Source organism: Enhydra lutris, unplaced genomic scaffold, assembly GCF_002288905.1.
Source record: "Enhydra lutris kenyoni isolate GAN:26980312 unplaced genomic scaffold, ASM228890v2 scaffoldscaffold11, whole genome shotgun sequence".
NCBI classification, from domain to species: domain Eukaryota; kingdom Metazoa; phylum Chordata; class Mammalia; order Carnivora; family Mustelidae; genus Enhydra; species Enhydra lutris.
This window is the reverse complement of record NW_019154095.1, coordinates 4,118,581-4,137,880: the sequence shown is the minus strand read 5'-3', so window position 1 is coordinate 4,137,880 and position 19,300 is coordinate 4,118,581. Positions and strand designations below refer to the sequence as shown.

The window sequence follows — 19,300 nt, the reverse complement described above, 5'->3', positions numbered from 1 at the left end:
TTTTGGAAGACAAGGTATAAGTTAAAGCAAATGCAATGGTTTAATTGCTCTTTCTATAAAATATTAGGCACCAAAACAAGAAATGTGATTTTAGAAAATTTTTCCTCCAAAGCATTTACCATCATGTGAGGAAACCCCTGCCTAAATCCCTGGGGTGGTGAGGGGATTGGGGGTTGGGGGGAAGGTGGAGCCTGGCTGACCTAAGGAGCCTTTCCCTAGTGTTGGCAGACCAGAGGGGAGCAGGATAGATCCACACCGAACCTTGTTTTGTGGAATCAGAACAAGCAGTATGATCAAAGTTATTTCCATGATTTTCCTTTAATTCCTTTATTTTTGGACTCCATCTCTGATGGGAGAGAGTCCTGGGAACATTTCAACAAGTGAGCTGCAGGCAATCTTGGGAGCTCCCGGGCGGGGACGGAGGGAGGCAGGGGCCACAGTGAGCGCACCCCCCTTCTCAGAGTTTCTGTTCCTTTGGTTGCATGGGGTCCAAGTCGAGGAGGACCCAGTGCAGAGGCCACTGGTCTGTGCACTCATTCTGTTCTCAGGTCTAGCCCGACTTCGTCTCTATCATCAGTGCATACCCGGGTCTCCTGCAATGAAACGAGCCCTTCCCTTACCAGCTTTTGATCCAACTGGGACTCTTTAGTCTAAATTACAGCAACCTCTTCATTTTTTGTAATTGCTTAAAGGACTTGGCAACAGGTCAGACTCAGCCAGGGTTTGTAGGACATTCTGAAGCCCGGGAGGCTGATGTTCTTGGTGCTCTCCAGCTGTATTTTGTACATTCACACATATGCATGTGTGCACACAGAGCTGTTGCCGAGTGATGGGACCAAATGTGTCAGGAGAAACTGGACAGAGTATTCTCATGATCAAGAAGGCTACTAGAAATATGGTGACATTTTCAAAATAGTGTCAAATACATTAATGTAAGAGAGAGAGATGATCCTTTAAGAGAGCAGTCTGTCTCTCACACAGAACTCCTGAGAAGAAAGTTGAGTGTGGCTTATAGCATCAACTCTGTGTGTGTGTGTGTGTGTGTGTGTGTGTGTTTTCAAGGCTTCAATTCTCTTTTTTAAGAGCTCTGTAAATTATATATATGTTAATTTTCATAGATGTGAAAAAAACCCTGAAATTTCTGGAGTATAAATATTGTTTAAAGTAGCTTGAGCATAAGCACATTATTAAATTATGGGGAAGATTTCTAATTTATCATAGGAAAACATATTGCGTATGTATATGTCCCTTCGTCCTTAGACATGTAGATATAAACACAGGTACTCACTAGGTATAAGAATTTTTTATTCCTGAGATTAGCATGAAAAACGATTTGAGAATGGCACCAGCGAAGCATTTAGGTATCCTCCTGTGCTATCACTTCAAGGGCAGATAACAAGCTACGGAGAATGACTTAGCTCCTAGGAAGCACTAGACAGTAGGAAAAGATGTCTTGACTCTTGGACGAGAGGTAGCTGTCTTACAACAGGAAGCCCTACTTTTCCTTTGTTAAAGTTGATTTTCCCCTGCTTCTGTTGTGTGTATTCCTTGTCGTTTAGCGAATGGACAGCAGGCGAACACGAAATCCTTTCTTGGGCTTTGTAAATGCAGGACTTTACAAAATGTTTTGCCTCTGGACTCTTTTGGTCTGTTAATAATCGCAACTCAGTATTGATAGGAACTCAGTGTCGGGCTAAGATAGAGCAACAAAACCAGATGACCAGATATCTTTCTTCTTCCTAAGTCAACTAGACTCAGAGACGTGAGGAGAGCTTGTCAACGGGAAGCAGGCAGGGCAGATGGCCACATCCGCGCTTGGAACTGTCTCATGGAAACACAGCACTTGCAGCTTTAATTTCTTAATGACATTAGCAATAAAATGTACAATCAATTACACAGCAGTAATGACCAAGTATAGCAGCTTCTTTGACCCTCTTTGTAGCTGGGCCAATCATATGACCTACCACAGAGGCCAAAAAATTTTGAAAATCTTAACTTAAAGAAAGTAGAAGGTATTTAACTCAGTCTTTGACGAGAAAGCTGGAATAAACTGATGGTCCCTGAGCTTAAAATCCAGCATTTTTTTTTAGCAATGGAATTACACAACAGCTTGAATGTGTGTATTTATGGACAGCATGCTATGATAAAATGTATATTTGAAATTGATATTATGAGTGGATTTGTATATTTTATCTTAATTATTAGAAATAAGTGGTATGTTGAACAGAACAGAAAAACAGGCATTATTTTGAAAGGCCACAAGTCAAGATGTAACAATAACATGTAACTGTTTAAATTAGATTTTATAGAAATTTCTCTCTTTTTTTTAAGATTTTATTTGTTCGAGAGAGCACAGGCAGGGAGAGGGGGAGGCAGAGGGAGAAGCAGGCTGCCCGCTGAGCAAGGAGCCTGATGCGGGGCTGGACCCCAGGACCCCGGGATCATGACCGGAGCTGAAGGCAGACATTTAGCCAACGGAGTCCCCCAGACGTCCCTAATTTTGTAGTAATTTCTACCTAGAGTCCCTTTCCAAATAATAACAGAAATTTTCATTTGGTAAAGTTGAGGTAGATTCCTCACTAAGTGTGCATGTGTACGTGTGTGTGTGCATGTGTGTGTAGGAGTGGGTGGGTATGTGTGTATGTGTGTGGAGTGTGTAGGTGTAGGTGGGTGAGTGTGCGTGTGTGTCTGTGTATGTGTGTGCAAAGATGGTAGGTGCATGCGTGTGTGTAGGTGTGTGTGTGCACGGGTGTGTGTAATTCCGTCTTTTCTAAAATGTTACCTACGTGCTTCCAGGCTGTCTAGACGGTATCTGAGTCCAGGGGTCTGGTAGGACCCACAGCCCCAAGAGCACAAGGGCCTCCCCCGGGCCCCAGACCTGCCTCCTGCGGACACAGTGGGAGATGTAACTTAAGCCGGGCTTTGTCGGGAGCCCACGAAGCTGCTCGCGTGCTCTCGGGGACTCGGGACCGGGAGGACATGCCTCTTAGTTTCTTGGGTGGCAGAGTCTTCGGCTCGCGCTTGCACTGGGAAATGTCACCGGAGAGGGACCTGCCCTGCGATGCTTGCACGCACATCCCGGGGCTCCGGCGTGAGGGCCTCTTCGCGAGGGTGGGATCCCGCAGGGCCCCCCTGCAGCCGAAACCCGTCTCCTTTGGTACTTGCGTGCACCTTGGGTCTCTGGGGACATCCTGACGTTGCAGGTCACTCTTGCTGCCCGCACCGTCCTCATCCCTCCACCAGGAACCAAGTCTCTAAGGGGGGAGGGGTGGTGCCGTAGTCTTTCAGGTTCACTGCTTGCGACATGACCCTGAGCCCGACAATTTAACTGACAGGCAGGTGCTCTGAGTTTCAAGAGTCTGTTCAGAAGCCACAGACTTGGTTCTTTGCGCCGTACATGCAGTGGTAACTAATTCCCGAAAAGAAGAGGGACTGATGGGGGAGAAAGGAGGGTGAGAGAAGAAAAGAAAGGGACATGTCCATAATTCCGCCCACTGGACAGGTCACCTTGAAATGCCTAAGTGGCAAAACCACTGGCTTGGGAGGAAGATGAGCTCAGGGTTCAGCGTGGGCTCTGGCACTGTGTGCGCCACTCGGGCCAAGTCGCTGAGTCTCTCTCGGCGTCCGATCTTCTCTCCATAAAGTAAAAAGCTGAAATAACTGACAGCTAATGTTATTTAATGCTACTTCCTACTTTAAAATTCTGCTCTCATAAAGAACATTTTCCTACACCTGCAACCAGTCTTGGACAAATTCTAATGCATGACTTTGAATAACTTTCAGCAAACGATTAGTTAACTTCATCGTAGATGCCTGGTAGCTGGAAATATAAAACTTATGGAATTCACTGACAATATTTTCTGTTTTCTTATGATTCAACATCAGGATACATCACCTGGAAATTAATCCCAGTTTTTCTGCCACATCTATAGGTGACTGTCAGATTCTTATTTCTGCTACAAAATGGTTCATTTCATTTATAGTCAGTTTTATCACCTATGATTACATAATCCTGTGATGATTTGGAAGACAGTTTTTCCTCCCAAATTTTAATGTATACTTTTTAATTTGGGGCTGTGCCTACCTGTCTGAGATCCTGTATTATCTTTTTAAATTTTTATTTATTTGATAGAGATCACAAGTAGGCAGAGAAGGGGGCAGAAGCAGGCTACCCGGTGAGCAGAGAGCCGGATGCGGGGCTCGATCCCAGGGCCCTGAGATCATGACCTGAGCGAAGGCAAAAGCTTTAACCCACTGAGCCACCCAGAGGCCCCAATTTATTTTAAAACATTGAAAAGGAATTTATGAGGTTGTTGGAGAACATCACGGATTTTGTATCTTGTTGAACATACAGTGGTTACCAAGAACTTTACATATAGCCCCATATTCCCACCATCATATTGGGCTGCTATGAGATTTCATGTGTTCCAGAATATTCCAGAATATTCCATGTATTTTCTTAGCCTTCACTCTAGAAGAGAAGCTTCTTGAATGCCTAGAATGTGTTAATCCTGAAATGACTTTTAGGAGAAGTCCAGGAAAGATCTTGAATCGATAAAGAATTGATTCTCATTACACAGTATCGTACTACAAAGTAAACACAGAGTAATGTTCAGGCTCCAATAAGACACCTAGAGAGTCACAAGTCTTAAGATAATAATAATAACCACACAACAGATGCTTTGTTGAAAAACGAAGCCTCATATTTTATTCCATGGTATGAAAACTATGAGAAGTACTAGTAATAGGACCAATACTTGAACATCATAGAGATAGATTCCTTAAAAAAAAAAAAAAAAAACCCAAAAAACAAAAAACAAAACTAAGTTATTAGTTAATAGTATAATTAACTTCTTTGTAGGGTCTTCTCAGCCGTGGAGGCATTGAGTCAGGACTTAGACGGTGGTTAACCGGGACCCTTTCTGAGGAAATTAATCTGATTGGTGAAACCTTTAATACATTAATCTCTTAGATCATTGCTAACTCCTGGGGTATGGTTCTAATCTCACTCCTCGTGTTAAGACAAGCTTTTATATAAGCTATATTATAAGGATATCCACACTGGCATATGGTATGAAATGTGATGTTATCAATTTGGAGTATTAATGTGATTTTGGCAGTAGTTGGCTTTGCAGAGATTTTCTTTAAAGCAATTACATTCACTGAGAAAAGATTTAAGTTAGGGACCTTTTTTTTCCCTAATTTACTTAAAGCATTCACTTGACATTTAACTAAACTGTAGTTTTAAAGATATTTGACATTTTAAAATCACAAAAACTATAGATTATGCAGTATATACAGTATGTAATTTGGGAGTGAGCGTCTGTTTGATGGAGTCATAATTTGCTTATTAATTTCTGGGAAATAAACTAGACTCATACCAGTCATCTGTTTCTGTTTCGCTTTTCACTGAATCTGCTTCTTTTTTCCCCCCTTTATTCCTTCAACAATACCATGTCCAATATTCATGATTATTCCATGGATAACAGTGACTTGAGTACCTTGAATGATAACGGAGTGGAAATAGTCTGGATTTATTTCTACGTGCAGTTCATTGTAGTACTTTCTTGAGGGGTGGAAACAGAATGAACTTGTTCGATTTTGAGACTCATGTTTCCGCCGAGTGAGCAGGTACCTGGCTTGTGTTGGTGCGTCCGCTTCCCCATTCTCTGCTCTCCCCCACACCCACTCTCCTTGCACATGCATGCTCTGTTGCTTCCCCACATTGCTGTCTGTGAGATGTGATTACTTTCTCCTGGTCCCAGAAAGTCGTGTAAAGGAGATTCAATAGGACACCGGGGCATCACTGGAAAGAGAGAGAAAGAGCGACACACACAGAGAGAGAGAGAGAGACAGAGAGACAGAGAGACAGAGAGACAGAGACATATCTGGGCCACTAGGGGCCACACTTTGTTTTCTACTGACAATGAAATGGCTTTCTTGTTACTGTTCTCATACCCTGTCCCCTTTACTAATTATTCTCTTTTTCTTCCTGCAAATGATTCAGTTAGGGTTTCAGAAAGAAGCAACCAAATGAACAAAATCCCTAATGCTTGGAATAGGGATAATAGGGTTGTTTTCTCCAGGGTTGACCTTGGCATGGACGTTGGGGTAGAATCATCTGGGGAAAACGGACCCTCTTCTAGCCCAGACTGCGGCCACCTGCTGCGCAAGGTGGCCACACTGTGTAGTAAAGCCCACTTACTCTTGTTAGGCAGAATTATGGCAAAAAAAAAAAAAATCCTGTGTACAAAGGGACCCTACGTATTTGTGGGTTGATTTTCATTCCGTGTTAAAGTGGTTGAAATATGTTAGAGTCTCTGTCTTCTGAAATACCAGTATTCTGAGTCACAGTGTATGAAGAAGAGATCAGATGTTCTTACCGGGGTGGGTAGGTAACTGCGCTTGATGGGAACAGGGATGGGAAAGTGGATCTTGTTTTCTTTCACTGACTTAGAATTTTATTCATCTCTGATTCCTTATAGCCGGAATTAAGGTTGCTTACCAAAATACAAAGAGACCTGGTTGGCAGCATGATAAGAATTAGAAAGGATACAGATGTATGGAATCTGGAATGAGATCTCTTCAGATTTACGTGCTGCTTTGGAAAGGCCAGAAATTTGGCTCTGACTTGTTCTGTTTTGTTTTGTGTTTTAGTCAACACTAAGGGACATACTTCAACAGCTCCGTGATTTCCTAGGGGTTAAAAATAAACCAGTTGTTCCCAAGAACAGGTACCCCTCAGAGAAAGGTAACACTAACATTAGTCCCCAGCGTCTACATGGAAATGAGTAAGTGACGAAGTAAAGGGTGTTCTCAACAGCAAATGTTTAAAGAAATGGAAACCTGTATGTTACGGGCCTGTTTTTCTTTTAAGATTTTTATTTATTTATTTGACAGAGAGAGATCACAAGTAGGCAGAGAGAGAGGGGGAAGCAGGCTCTCCGCCGAGCAGAGAGCCCAATGCAGGGCTCGATCCCAGGACCCTGAGATCATGACCCGAGCCGAAGGCAGAGGCTTAACCCACTGAGCCACCCAGGAGCCCTTTACGGGCCTTTTCTGTAACATTCTTTGATCATGAACATTCCTCAGTTGGTGTGACGGAGGAACAGCTATAAACGTCAAAATCACATTTAGCTCCTGAATGTTCTTTCTGGTCAGCGGGACCAGCTCATTCTCTCTTCGTACTCAACCAATGTTGGGTTCCATTCCCTTGTACTCAACTAGGACTGTGTCTGTCCCATTTCAACTATTGGAAGCAGGTTCTGGGTGTATGTATTTCATCTATGCTAAACTTCCCCAAACTTGCAAAACATAGTCACATAACATTTTTTTTAGAACTCTAAGCATTGTGTTGCTTTCTTTCTGAGCTCATACTGTTCAACTGGGTCCTTTCAAAATCACAATTCTTTATCAAACTTGTTAAAGAAATCACAAATTTGTATCTATTTTAAAGTGCTACCACATTATGTGATGTCTAAACCTATACTAATAAACATTTAAAATTGGCAAATGACCAAATGAAATAATCCGCAACAATTTTTGTTCAGTTTAGTTTTGGAACCTAATGAGAAAATGCTTTGTTATTAAATACTGTTTTCTTGGTTTTTTACAAATTTGGTTATTTTCATCCGTTAATATTTTCTTGACTGCTTCTCAGTCCCAAACCCTCCGACCTGTTGTTTTATTAAACTCTTTAAGGTAAGTACAGATTTCCGCGCAGCTGGAAGAAGTAACACAGGGGGATTCTGGGTACTCTTTACGTGGTTCCCACAAAGGTAACCTCTCGCAGAACCGTATGTAGTCCATTAACACCATAGAATATTGACATTGAATTGGTGGACACATAGGCCACTTTGCAGTCCCATGAGAATCCGCATTTAATTCTTCTTAGCCGCTCACATGTCCCTTCTGCCCCTACCACCTTCCTCATGGCCGGCCACAAAAACTCTGTTCCTGTCTTCAATAGTATTGCCATTTCAAGAATGTTTTAGACTCTGCAAACTTGAAGGGCTGACTTTTTCCCACTGCGCATAGTTTTCTAGAGGTTCATCCAGGTGGTGCACATCGATAGTTTGTTTCTCTTGATAAAATTATTATTATAGTAACATTTACTATTTTATTGTTTTATTTGTTATACAATAGTACTATATTATTATTTATTACTATGTGTGAACCATTTACCTTTGAGTTGTTTCCAATTTTTCATTTCTTTTTTTAAAAGTTGAAGTGCAGTTGGCACACGATGTGGCATTAGCTTCAGGCACTGCGCAGCAATTCGACAAGTCTGTGCGTTACGCTGTGCCCTGCCCAGGGGAAGCAACATGTGTCCCCATAGGACGCTATTACAGCGCCGCTGACCCGGGTCCCTGCGCTGGGCCTTCCATCCGCGTGACTTATTCGTCGCATCCCTGAAAGCCTGTGCCTCCCACTCCCTTCACCCGTGTTGTCCATCTTCCCTCCCCCTTCCCCAGCAACCACATGTTTGCTGTTTGATTTCTGGGTTTGTTTCTATTTTTTGTTTCTTTGGGTTTTGTTCTTTAGATTCCACATATAAGTGAAATCATACGGTATTCATCTTATGTCTCATATCTTTATCTGATATCTTAACATTATATCCTCTGGGTCCAACCGAGTTGTCAAAAATGGCAAAACATCATCCTTCGTTTATGACCAATAGTCCATGGTATACGTGCGCAGTTGTGTGTGTGTGTGTGTCCATTCTATTCTGTGTATACACTGACACCACGCACATGCACACACTCATATATGTACACATCACATCTTTATCCTTATTGAATTCATCTGTTGGTGGACACCTGAGTCGCCTCCATAGCTTGGCCATTGTAAATAATTCTGCAATAAACACAGTGTTTATGATTGTTTTGGTTTTCTTTGGGTAAATACCCAGTGGTAGAATTACTGGACTATATGGCTTTTCTAGTTTAACCTTTTTGAGAACCTCTGCACTGCATTCCATGGTGGCCACCCCAATTTATGTCCCTACCTGTCATGCATGAGGGTTCCTTCTCTCCACATCCCTGCCACCACTCGTTATTTCTTATCTTTTTGACCCTAGCTGTTCTGCCTGGTGTGAGGCACAATCTCATCGTGGTTTCGATTTGCATTTCCCTGACGGTGAGAGATACTGTTTGTATCTGTTTGTGTCAAATGTCTGTATGGCATTTTTGGCAAAATATCTATTTAGGTCCTCTACTCGTTCTTTAATTGGATTTCTGGATGTGAAGTTGTGTAAATTCTTTTTATATTCTAAATATTAACTCCCTATGGAACGTATGATGGACAAATATTTTCTCCCATTCAGTAGGTCACCTTTTCATCTTGCTGGTAGTTTCTCTCACTGTGCAAAAGCTTTTATTTTAGTGCAGTCCCAAAAGCTTAATTTTCCTTTTGTTTCTCTTGCCTCAGGAGGCAGACATATCTAGAAAAATGTTGCTATGGCCCACGTCAGAGAGATTACTGCCTATGTTCGTTTCTAGGAGTTTTATGATTTCAAATCTCACACTTAGATCTTTTGTCCATTTTTTTTAAAAGATTTTATTTATTTATTTGACAGACAGAGACCACAAGTATGCAGAAAGGCAGGCAGAGAGAGAGAGAGAAGGAAGCAGGCTCCCTGCTGAGCAGAGAGCTCGATGCAGGGCTCGATCCCAGGACCCTGAGATCATGACCTCAGCCGAAGGCAGAGGCTTAACCCACTGAGCCACCCAGGCGCCCCGATCTTTTGTCCATTTTAAGTTCACTTTAGTGTGTGGTTCAGGAAAATGGCCCAGTTTTATTGTTTTATATGTGGCTGCCCAGTTTTCCCAGCACCATTTGTTGAAGAGACGGTCTTTTCCCCAGTGTATATTCTTGCCTCCTTGGTTGAAGAGTGACTGGCCGTATAATCATGGGTTTGTTTCTAGGCTCTCTCCTCCATTACATCAATCCATGTGTGTATCTTTGTACCAGCACCATCCTGTTTTAATTGCTGTAGCTCCCAAGTTTTGATTATTAAGAATGAAGATACTATAGGCATTTGTGTGTGGGTTTTGTGTGACCATAAATCATTTCTCTGGAGTAAATGTCTAGGAGAGCAATTGCTTGGTTGTTACATATTTGACTTCTTAAGAAACTGTCAAACTGTTTTTCCCAGCGTGGTTGTTCCTACTAGTGATGGATGAACAACTATTTTTCTCCATGTTCTCGCCAGCTTTGGTATGGTCACTGCGTTTTATTTTAGCCACTTGGCACATGTATGTAGTTGCATTTCCTTGTGGCTCTACTTTGTGTTTCCCTAGTGACTAATGATGTTGAGAATCTTTTCATGCGCTTACTTGCCACCTCCGCATCCCTTTACATACCATGACTCTTCATGTCTTTTCTCTGTTTTCTGATCAGATTGTTTGTTCCTTCACTGCTGGGTCTTCAACGTTCTTCCCGAATTCTAGACACCTATCCTCGTCAGACGTGTGGTTTGCAAATATTTCCTACCAGTGCGCAGCGTGTCTTTTCTTCTTCTCATAGGGTCTTCCACAAAAAAGTGTTTAATGTTTATGAAGTCTAATATGTCCGTTTCCTTTTATAAATTGTGCTTTTGGTGTCCAGTCTAGGAATTCTTCAGCTAGTTCTAGACTTTCCTCTCTGTTTTTTTTCTAAAATTTTCATAGCTTTACCTTTGGGTCTATGATCCATGAGTTAACAATTATACAGAGTTGGATTCTGTTAGAGGCTCAGTTTTGTTGTGGCAGCGTGTGGATGCCCATTTGTTCCTGCATCACTGTCGAACGGTTATCCTACTGTACTGACCTGCCTTACACTGTGAACTCTGTTGGGCATGTCTGTGTGGGTCTGTTTTTGGGTTCTGTGTTCTTATCCACTGATGTATGGATCTGTTAATTTACCCTTACCACATGATCTTGTTACTAAATTTATAAAATCAGTCTTGAAAATGAGTATCCTGATTTATTCTTTCTGAAATTATTTAAACTATTCTATTGGGGTTTGAAGGCTTTTTTTAAAAAATATTTATTTATTTAAGAGAGAGAGAGAGAGAGACAGAGAACACAAGCAGGAGGAACAGCAGAGGGAGAGAGAGAAATAGGCTCCTTGCTGAGCCGGGAGCCCGATGCGGGACTTGATCCCAGGACCCTGAGATTATGACGTGAGCCGAAGGCAGACACTTAAACTACTGAGCCACCCAGGCATCTTGGGTCTTGAAGGCTTTCTTCTAAAATATATTTTAGAAGAATCTTGTCCATATCTTCAAAAAAATCTTGTGGGGATTTCGATAGTAACAATGATAAACCTGTATATAAATTTGCGGAGAATTGATATCTTTATAGTGTTGAGGTTTCCAACTTGTTAGCATGGTGTATTGCTACAGTTATTAGCTTCTTACTGATTTCTTTCCTCAGCAGAGCACAGTTTCAAGGGTATAGTTTTGTGCCCTTCTTGTTACAGCTAAGTCTTTTTTTAAGTGATCGTAAGTGGCATTATAATATTTCATTTTGGGCCTGTGTGTTCCATGCTGGTCTGCAGAAATACCACTGAATTTGGTATGTTCATTGTGTATCCTGTGCACTTGCTCATTTCAAGTATTATTTCCAGGCATTTTCTTATAGACCCCTTGGCACTATCTATGTAGACAGTTGTGTCACCCGCAAAGAGGGGCAGTTTTATTTCTTGCATCCTAATCCATATGCATTTGTTTTCTATTCTTGGCTTATGGCTCTGGCTAGATCTCCCAGCACAATGTTGAATAAAACTAATGAGACCAGACATTCTTGCCTCGTTCTCAGTCTTAGGGGAAGCCTGCAGTCTTACACCACCCAGTGTCATGTTGGCTTTAGGTTTTTTAAGATATCCACTGTCAAGTTGGGGAAGTTTTCCTCTATTCATATTTTACTGGAAAGTTTTCTCATGATTGGGTGTTTAAATATGTTCAATGCCTTCTTTCTACATAGATTATCACGATCTAGTGATTTTATTCTTTAGGCCATCATGATAGCAGATTATATTGACTGATTTTCAAATACTGAGCCATATTTATATCCCTGGAATAAATACAACTTGGTTATGAGGGATCATTCTTGTTATATATTTCTTCTGTTTGCTCTTACTTTGTTAAAAATTTTCATGCCCATATTTTTGAGAGCTAATATTGGTTCGTTGTTTTCTTGCAAAGTTTCTGTCTGGTTTTGGTATCGGGGTATCTGATCTTGGGCAGCCACAATGAAATGTCATACACTGAGTGGCTTAAAGAGCGGAGATCTGTGTTCTCACAGTTCTGGAGGTTGGATACCTGGTAGCAGAGGGCGGCATGATCAGCTTCTGGGGAAGACTCTTCCTGCCTTGCGGACATCTGCTTCTCAGCATTGCTCATATGGCCTCTGCTTAGCGAATGCATGTTGGGGGCAGGTGGGAATCTCTTTCTTTTTCTGTTGCTCTTATGAAGCCACCTTAGTAAGCAGAACACATGTTAAAACTGACAGAATGAAGGATTTTAAAACCAAAACCAAAACCAAAACAAAAACAAAACCTTGAATAATTCCTTTAGAAGAGCATTATATAAAGTCAGATCAACACCTCCCACTATTACCTTATTTCATCTTAATTATCTCCTGAAAGCCCTGTCTCCAAATACAGTTACACTGAGCAGTAAGGGGTTTAGTATGTGAATCTGGGGGCAGTGATTCAATCCTTAGCACAGGGTAACGTTAATGCCGTAAAACACACAAGGAAGTTGCCTGTCCACTTCTGTTTTCTAGAAGAGACTGTAAAATAGATGTTTATTTTTCAAATGTTTGGTAGATGTCTTAGTGCATTTGGGTAGCTGTCCAAGTGTATACAGCAGAATAGCACAGACCAAGCGGCTCAGAAACAGCACAGATTTATTTCCCACAGTTACTGAGACAGGGAGTCCGGGATCATGGTGCTGGCTGGTCTGGTTTCCGGTGTGAGTGTTTTCTGTTACACAGAAGCAACTTCTTACTGTCTTGTTCCTCACATGATAGAAGGAGGAGGGAAATGTTCTGGAATTTCTCTGATAAGGGTGCTAATCCCACTTATGGGGGCTCTGCCCTCCTGACCAGATGACTACCTGAAGGCTGTACTTCTAAACATCATCACCTTGGGAGTTAGGTTTCAACATGTGATTTTTGGGGGGACACAGACATTCAGTCAATGCCAGTAAAATTTCCCTTAAAACCACCTGGCCTGGGGAGTTCTTCCGGGAGAGTTTTAATAGTTACAGGGTTATTCAGATTTTCTGTTTTGTGTTCAGTAAGTTGTGATACTATGTGCTTTTTTAAGGAAGCAGCCTATTTCTTCTAAGTTATTAAATTTATGTGTGTATTTTTTGTAGTTTTCCCTTATTATTTTATGTCTGTGGGGTCTGTAGTAATATTTGCTATTTTATTCCTGACATTAGGTATTTGTCTTCTACCTGCCACCACTTTTTGTGTCAGTCTTGCTAGACATTTGTTGCTCTTTGCAAAGAATCAGCTTCTGTTTCATTTTTTTTTTCTGTTTTTCTTCTATTTTAAGTTACTTTGATTTCTGCATTTATCTTATACCTCTTGCCTTCTCTTTGCTTTGCGTTTATTTTCTTCATCCTTTCTTAAGTTCTTTAGATGGGAGTTTGGGTTGCTTATATGAGAATTCTCCTGTTTTCTAATGTGTATTTTTAATACTATTAATTTCCCTCTCAGCATTGCTTAACTGAGTTCTCCAGCTTTTGATAGCTTGTCTTTTTCTTTTCATTCATTTCAATGTACTTTTTTCTTCATTTTCCTCTTCGATCCCTGGATACTTAGAAGTGTGCTGTTTAGGGACTGGTGATTGTCCTGTCATTTTTCTCTTATGAATTTCTAGTTTGATTCTGAAATCTACAGCAGCTGGAATTAGATATTCAATACCATAGACTTACTGGCAAAGCCAGAATTTCCCTACAAAGAATGAACATTCAGACTTACTCCTTTTGGAATCCGTTCTTTTCGGACTGTACTAAATCACATATCTAGAGACAACCTACTTAATTAGCAAACTTTAGGTAACATATAAATTGATGAAGCATTTCTTCGACCTTTGGGAAAGCTGTTACTTTATAAGGCATTATGCATAAAATATATAGGATTATCCTAATTCACTCATTCAGACTGCTGAGTTTATCATCACTAAAATTTCTAAATCTATCTAAACTTAGTGATGGGGAAAAAACATAGGTAGGAATCCAAAAGACTTACCTTGAAAACCAAACGTTAAAATCAATTCATTTGACGTCTGCTCAAGCCAGTAATTGATTTTTGTTTATTATGCTGTGACCAGTATATGTTTTCTTTCCAAGAAAGCTGTAATTTATTTGGGGCAGGTAATAAGAATAAGCACATTAACTAGGAGATGTGGGGGACACCTGGGTGGCTCAGTGGGTTAAAGCCTCTGCCTTCGGCTCAGGTCATGATCTCAGGGTCCTGGGATCGAGCCCCGCATCGGGTTCTCAGCTCAGCGGGGAGCCTGCTGTCTCCTCTCTCTCTGCCTTCCTCTCTGCCTACTTGTGATCTCTGTCCGTCAAATAAATAAATAAAATCTTTTTAAAAAAAACAAAACACTAGGAGAAGTAACAACCCACCACCCAATAATTTAGGACGACAATGATTAATCAAAGTGCACGACAAATCACATATTTTTCGTGTAGCAGGCATGAGGATGACTTTAACTTTCATGCCCCTGTTTCCTGCAGTGGTGTATTGCGCAATATCTTCAAGAAAGAATTTTCTCAAAAAATGGTTTAAATGGACCGTTGCTTGAACGTGCCTCATCACAATTACCTGGCCACACCTTGAGAGTGGATGATGTAATTGTCTAGCTCATATCTCAGATGAATATGCGGCAGTGAAACGAGACGTGCGATGACATCATCAAATGTGCTTGAATCACACACTTACGCTTTTTCATTCTGTTCCTATGCTCTGTATGGTTTAGGTTGTCGGGATTCCAGCTGCCGTCCTCCGTCGTCAGCACGGGCTCGATCCTCACGCTGTGGTTCACGACAGACTTCGCGGTGAGCGCCCAAGGCTTCAAGGCCCTGTATGAAGGTAGGACATTCCTGGACATGCTGTCCAGACCTCCTCCTGCTTGCGGTTGGGGGTTCCGGATCTCAGTGCAATTGTGCAACGAATTCAGGACGGCACAGCACCAGCTACCGTCACTGCCAAACTTTCCGGGCCGAACCGTGTGTTTACCGTTTTCCTCTCCGGGCGGTAGTCTTTTTAGTTGGAGAAGTGGTTTTCTTTTGACGTGGGGCGGAGAAGTTTTGATCATTTTGAGTACTAACTCGCAGCACTGTTTCCGTGAAAAATTCACTTTGAACTCGGAAGTGTTTTAAGAATTTAATTCTTAACTTTTCGCTGGACAGTAATGCCGTGAGTGCTTAAGTAAAGAGAATTCCACGATGCGAGTTTTTCTTGTCAAAGCTGCGACTTTTACTTGAGAAGATTGTTTTGGTTTTACTGTTTTTTCATGGCAAGGCGTCTGCATTTTGTGTTTTCAGATTTTGTGCCTAGGTGCCCACTGGAGGCTTGATATTGTTGAACTACTGTTGAACTTGGGGACAGGCATTTTAAAAAGATGAAAGAGAATTCAGCCTCTGAGAGAGGAGGTGGTAAAGATGATCCTTTCAGGAATTCCGTTTTAAGAAATTACTCTAGTAATTCTTTAAGCGTGAATGCTGAGGTCTATCTATTTTCACCTTGTTTTACAGAGACATTTAAGATTTTCCTTCCTGTGTAATACAGAGTCTATTAACTTTAATGTGAATACATTCCCGAGCCTGTGAATTGGAAATAGGCTGAGGGTAGGGGTATAAGCCCATGGGTAGTTTGGCCTTATTTCGTTAGGGTGTGGTTCTGGATTAAGTCACCTCTGCCTATGCTTTTGTGCAGAGTCTCAGTGCACTTGGGGGAAAACCGTTCTTTGTGGAAAGATGAAATCTACTATGCTTTGTGCTGCTCAGCTTGGCTACTACGCATTACCAGAAAACATGCGTAGAATGTTGTCTTCGCACAAGTATCTAGACAGACCTGTTTATCCTCTTATTTCATGTTTTGGATGGAATGATGGTTAGCATTGTTTACTCTTCTGATTCCAGTGTCTTTCAGGCCCCTGGATTTGCATATACGCTGGCAGGATATGTAATACACTTGCAGGTGCTTAAGTCTGTTACCATCAGGGAGTAACTTAATCTTTGGAGAGTAACAAGCTAAGTGAAGGTTAATAGGTGCTATAAGCTTTCCAATGTGCGCATACCTACCACTTCCTACGTACGCTAACTTCACATAATTTCTTTTTTGCTCAACATTTCGAAAGTGTTTCTAAGGCACTTGGTCCTAGCTACCCGTGGCTGTCCTATCCACATATCTGGTATTTGCTCAGATGGTTGATAATGCTCCAATATTTTAGAAACTGGCAATTTTCCTCTCCTTCCTGACAGAGTTGCTACTTGGATATGATATTTTGCTCAATTTCCTAAGATACATGTTGTGGAAACGCGGTTGATGTTGGATAATTGCCAGATGAATAATTCCGCTGACTCTGCACTATTGTTGTGGATGTTACTGGTTTTCCTGATGGTTTAAAACACACGATCGGGGAGACTGTCTCCACGGCAAAGAACACTGATGAGTGATTATTATTTTTATTTAAACGAAGAGGAAACCTACTTAACCAGGAGTTCAGTTAAACGTACATCGTAAAGTTGTTGATCTGCGGACATGCTTTTTTTTGAAATTTATATTTTAGATAATGACATTATAATATAGTCTGATATTTACAAGCAGATACAAGCCTTTTTCTTGAATGGAGAACAAAAAAAGATACTGCATTAAAAAGTGCTTTTTCAACAAAACTAAAATTGTATATAATATTTTGTATCTCTATTTTAAAAATACTTCTCCGTTAGCTTAAAGGTCTCCTGAGAAAATCAATATGTAGTACCTGGAGAAATAAAGTTAACTGTGGTCTCAACAGAGGATGGGGGCCTGGAGGGTTTATCTGGAGGAGAGCAAAACCTCCACTGCAAGTGCCAGCTGACTTGTCTATAGTCCACGTTCCCACGGGGAAGTTAGATACAGCTGTAGGTACTGCCACTGAAGAAAGGGAGACTTTCTTGAAAATTATGCATAAAATATACAGACATACCAATCCAAATAAAATATAAAGCAGAACCAAGAATAAGGGGCAGGAAATTATGTCGATTTTCGTTGGGAGCCAGAACACTGAATCCTCTGGGGGATTCAGATTTCCTTGATTCTCTCGAGTTTTCATTTTGAGGACGCTGTCCATCAAGTCAGTGTTCTAACCCGAATACTATAATAAGATTCTAATGTCGTTTCCAAGACCTCTAAAGGAAACTTAATTTAGTTATAGAACAGTTGATCAGCTTGTCCAAAAACACAATATTCTGTAGTCTTAAACCACTACCGTTTTCCAGATACAATTAGAGTGTATTTAACATTACCAGACTGATGTTTGAATTTTTAAGAACATTTGCTTAAACTCTAGAAAACGTTTCAAACTTTTAAAATATGTCTAAACATATGGTTTCACTTATTTGTGGAGCATAACAAATAGCATGGAGGACAAGGGGAAATGGAGAGGAGAAGGGAGTTGAGGGAAATTGGAAGGGGCGGTAAACCATGAGAGACTATGGGCTCTGAAAAACAACCTGAGGGTTTTGAAGGGGCGGCAGGTGGGAGGTTGGGGGAACCAGGTGGTGGGTATTAGGGAAGGGCACGGATTGCATGGAGCACTGGGTGTGGTGCAAAAACAATGAATACTGTTATGCTGAAAAAATAAAAAATTAAAAAAAAATGTCTAAACATGATAACCTTGATAACAAGTTTGATCGGGGCATTGAACACCATAGTTTTCTGGCAGTGATTTGGAATGATGCTATTTACATAAATTATTATTCATGCATGGAAATATTATACTGCATAATGAGTATGAAAACAATAATTTAAATGTTCTAATTAATGCATTCAGTCAATGAATTTAACCCTGGAAATTAAGTGGAAATACTTATAAATTTCACAGTAACATTGCTTATCAACAGTAATTGACTCTCTAAATATGGAGACTTTCGGAGTCTTAGTAAATTTATAGATTCTCAGTGAAATCAACATATTCCAATACATACATACTTCAGTAAAATTGAAGTTACCAACTTAATAGGGTTTTTTATAAGATTGCATTTGCTAGGTTCATCATTGAACATTATTCTTTATAGTAAACCAAGGGATTGACATTTTTTGATAAATTTACAATAGAATACATTGAGATTATACATAATGTACCATGACAAGGATTACTATCAGACCTCCTGTATTTGCCCAGTATTGAAATGTCATATATGTAAATAGCACTTATTTATATATTTCTATTTGCCAACTTTATTTCATTAAGATTTTAGTTACCAAAAAAAATGCTTCATTTATTTCATCAAGTTTATGTATAACTTAAGAAAAATATCATTTAGGAGATTGGACAAGGCATGACAAATATTATGTAATGAAAAACACGCATGACGAGGCATGGCCATCACTTGACTTGAGGTCAAGGAGAACAAATCAGTTCAATGGCGTGAAAATCTAGGCAATGTGTCCCAAAGAACACTTCTTATTTTTTTTTTCACTTTTTAAAAGATGTCTTCTTCTTTCTTCCTTCCTCTCTTTTTTTCTTTCCTTCTTTCTATCCACCCCTTCCCCTCCTCCTTCCATCCTTCCTCCCTTTCTTTCTTTTTTCTGAGATGCCTCTATTTCTAATGTTTTTTCTAATTTATGACAAAGTAATTAAATGTTAAAAACATTCACAAATAGAGCATGAAAACTCTTCAACCTGACATTTGAGTTATTTTGGTTTGAAGTCTGATTTATTTTTAAATGACTTTTCTTATGTTAATGCACATGTTGGTTTTTGTTCTGGGAATCATTCAAATATCTCACAGACTATTTCCTAATTTTTATTTGCTGATGTTTAATCATTTTACTCTTGATTAAATTTTTTAAAAATGCAATTTTCACAATTATGTACCATAATTTAGGTTGACTTTTTAGACATTTTGCAGGTGAAGTAAGTTTTCTTGGACATTGGTTGTATTTTTCATAATTCCACATTTTCTGTGAGATAGAATTTTTATGCCTAATACCATTTACATTTGGGTAGAAAACACCAACTCTGTGATTCAGATTAATGAGTCCCGTGTGTATTCACTAGAATCAATACTTCCTTGCATAGAACATTT

The 19,300-nt window shown here is 40.3% G+C and overlaps 1 protein-coding gene across 1 annotated transcript in view; it reads left to right on the top strand.

Moving 5' to 3' along the window:
- The window catches only part of LOC111144434 (CUB and Sushi multiple domains 1), a 1,720,260-nt gene that overhangs the window by 210,835 nt on the left and 1,490,125 nt on the right, over positions 1-19,300 (top strand). Inside the window, exon 2 of the mRNA XM_022498737.1 lies at positions 14,983-15,095. The gene's annotated coding sequence lies outside the window, so the exon portion shown is untranslated. The remainder of the gene's footprint in view (positions 1-14,982; positions 15,096-19,300) is intronic.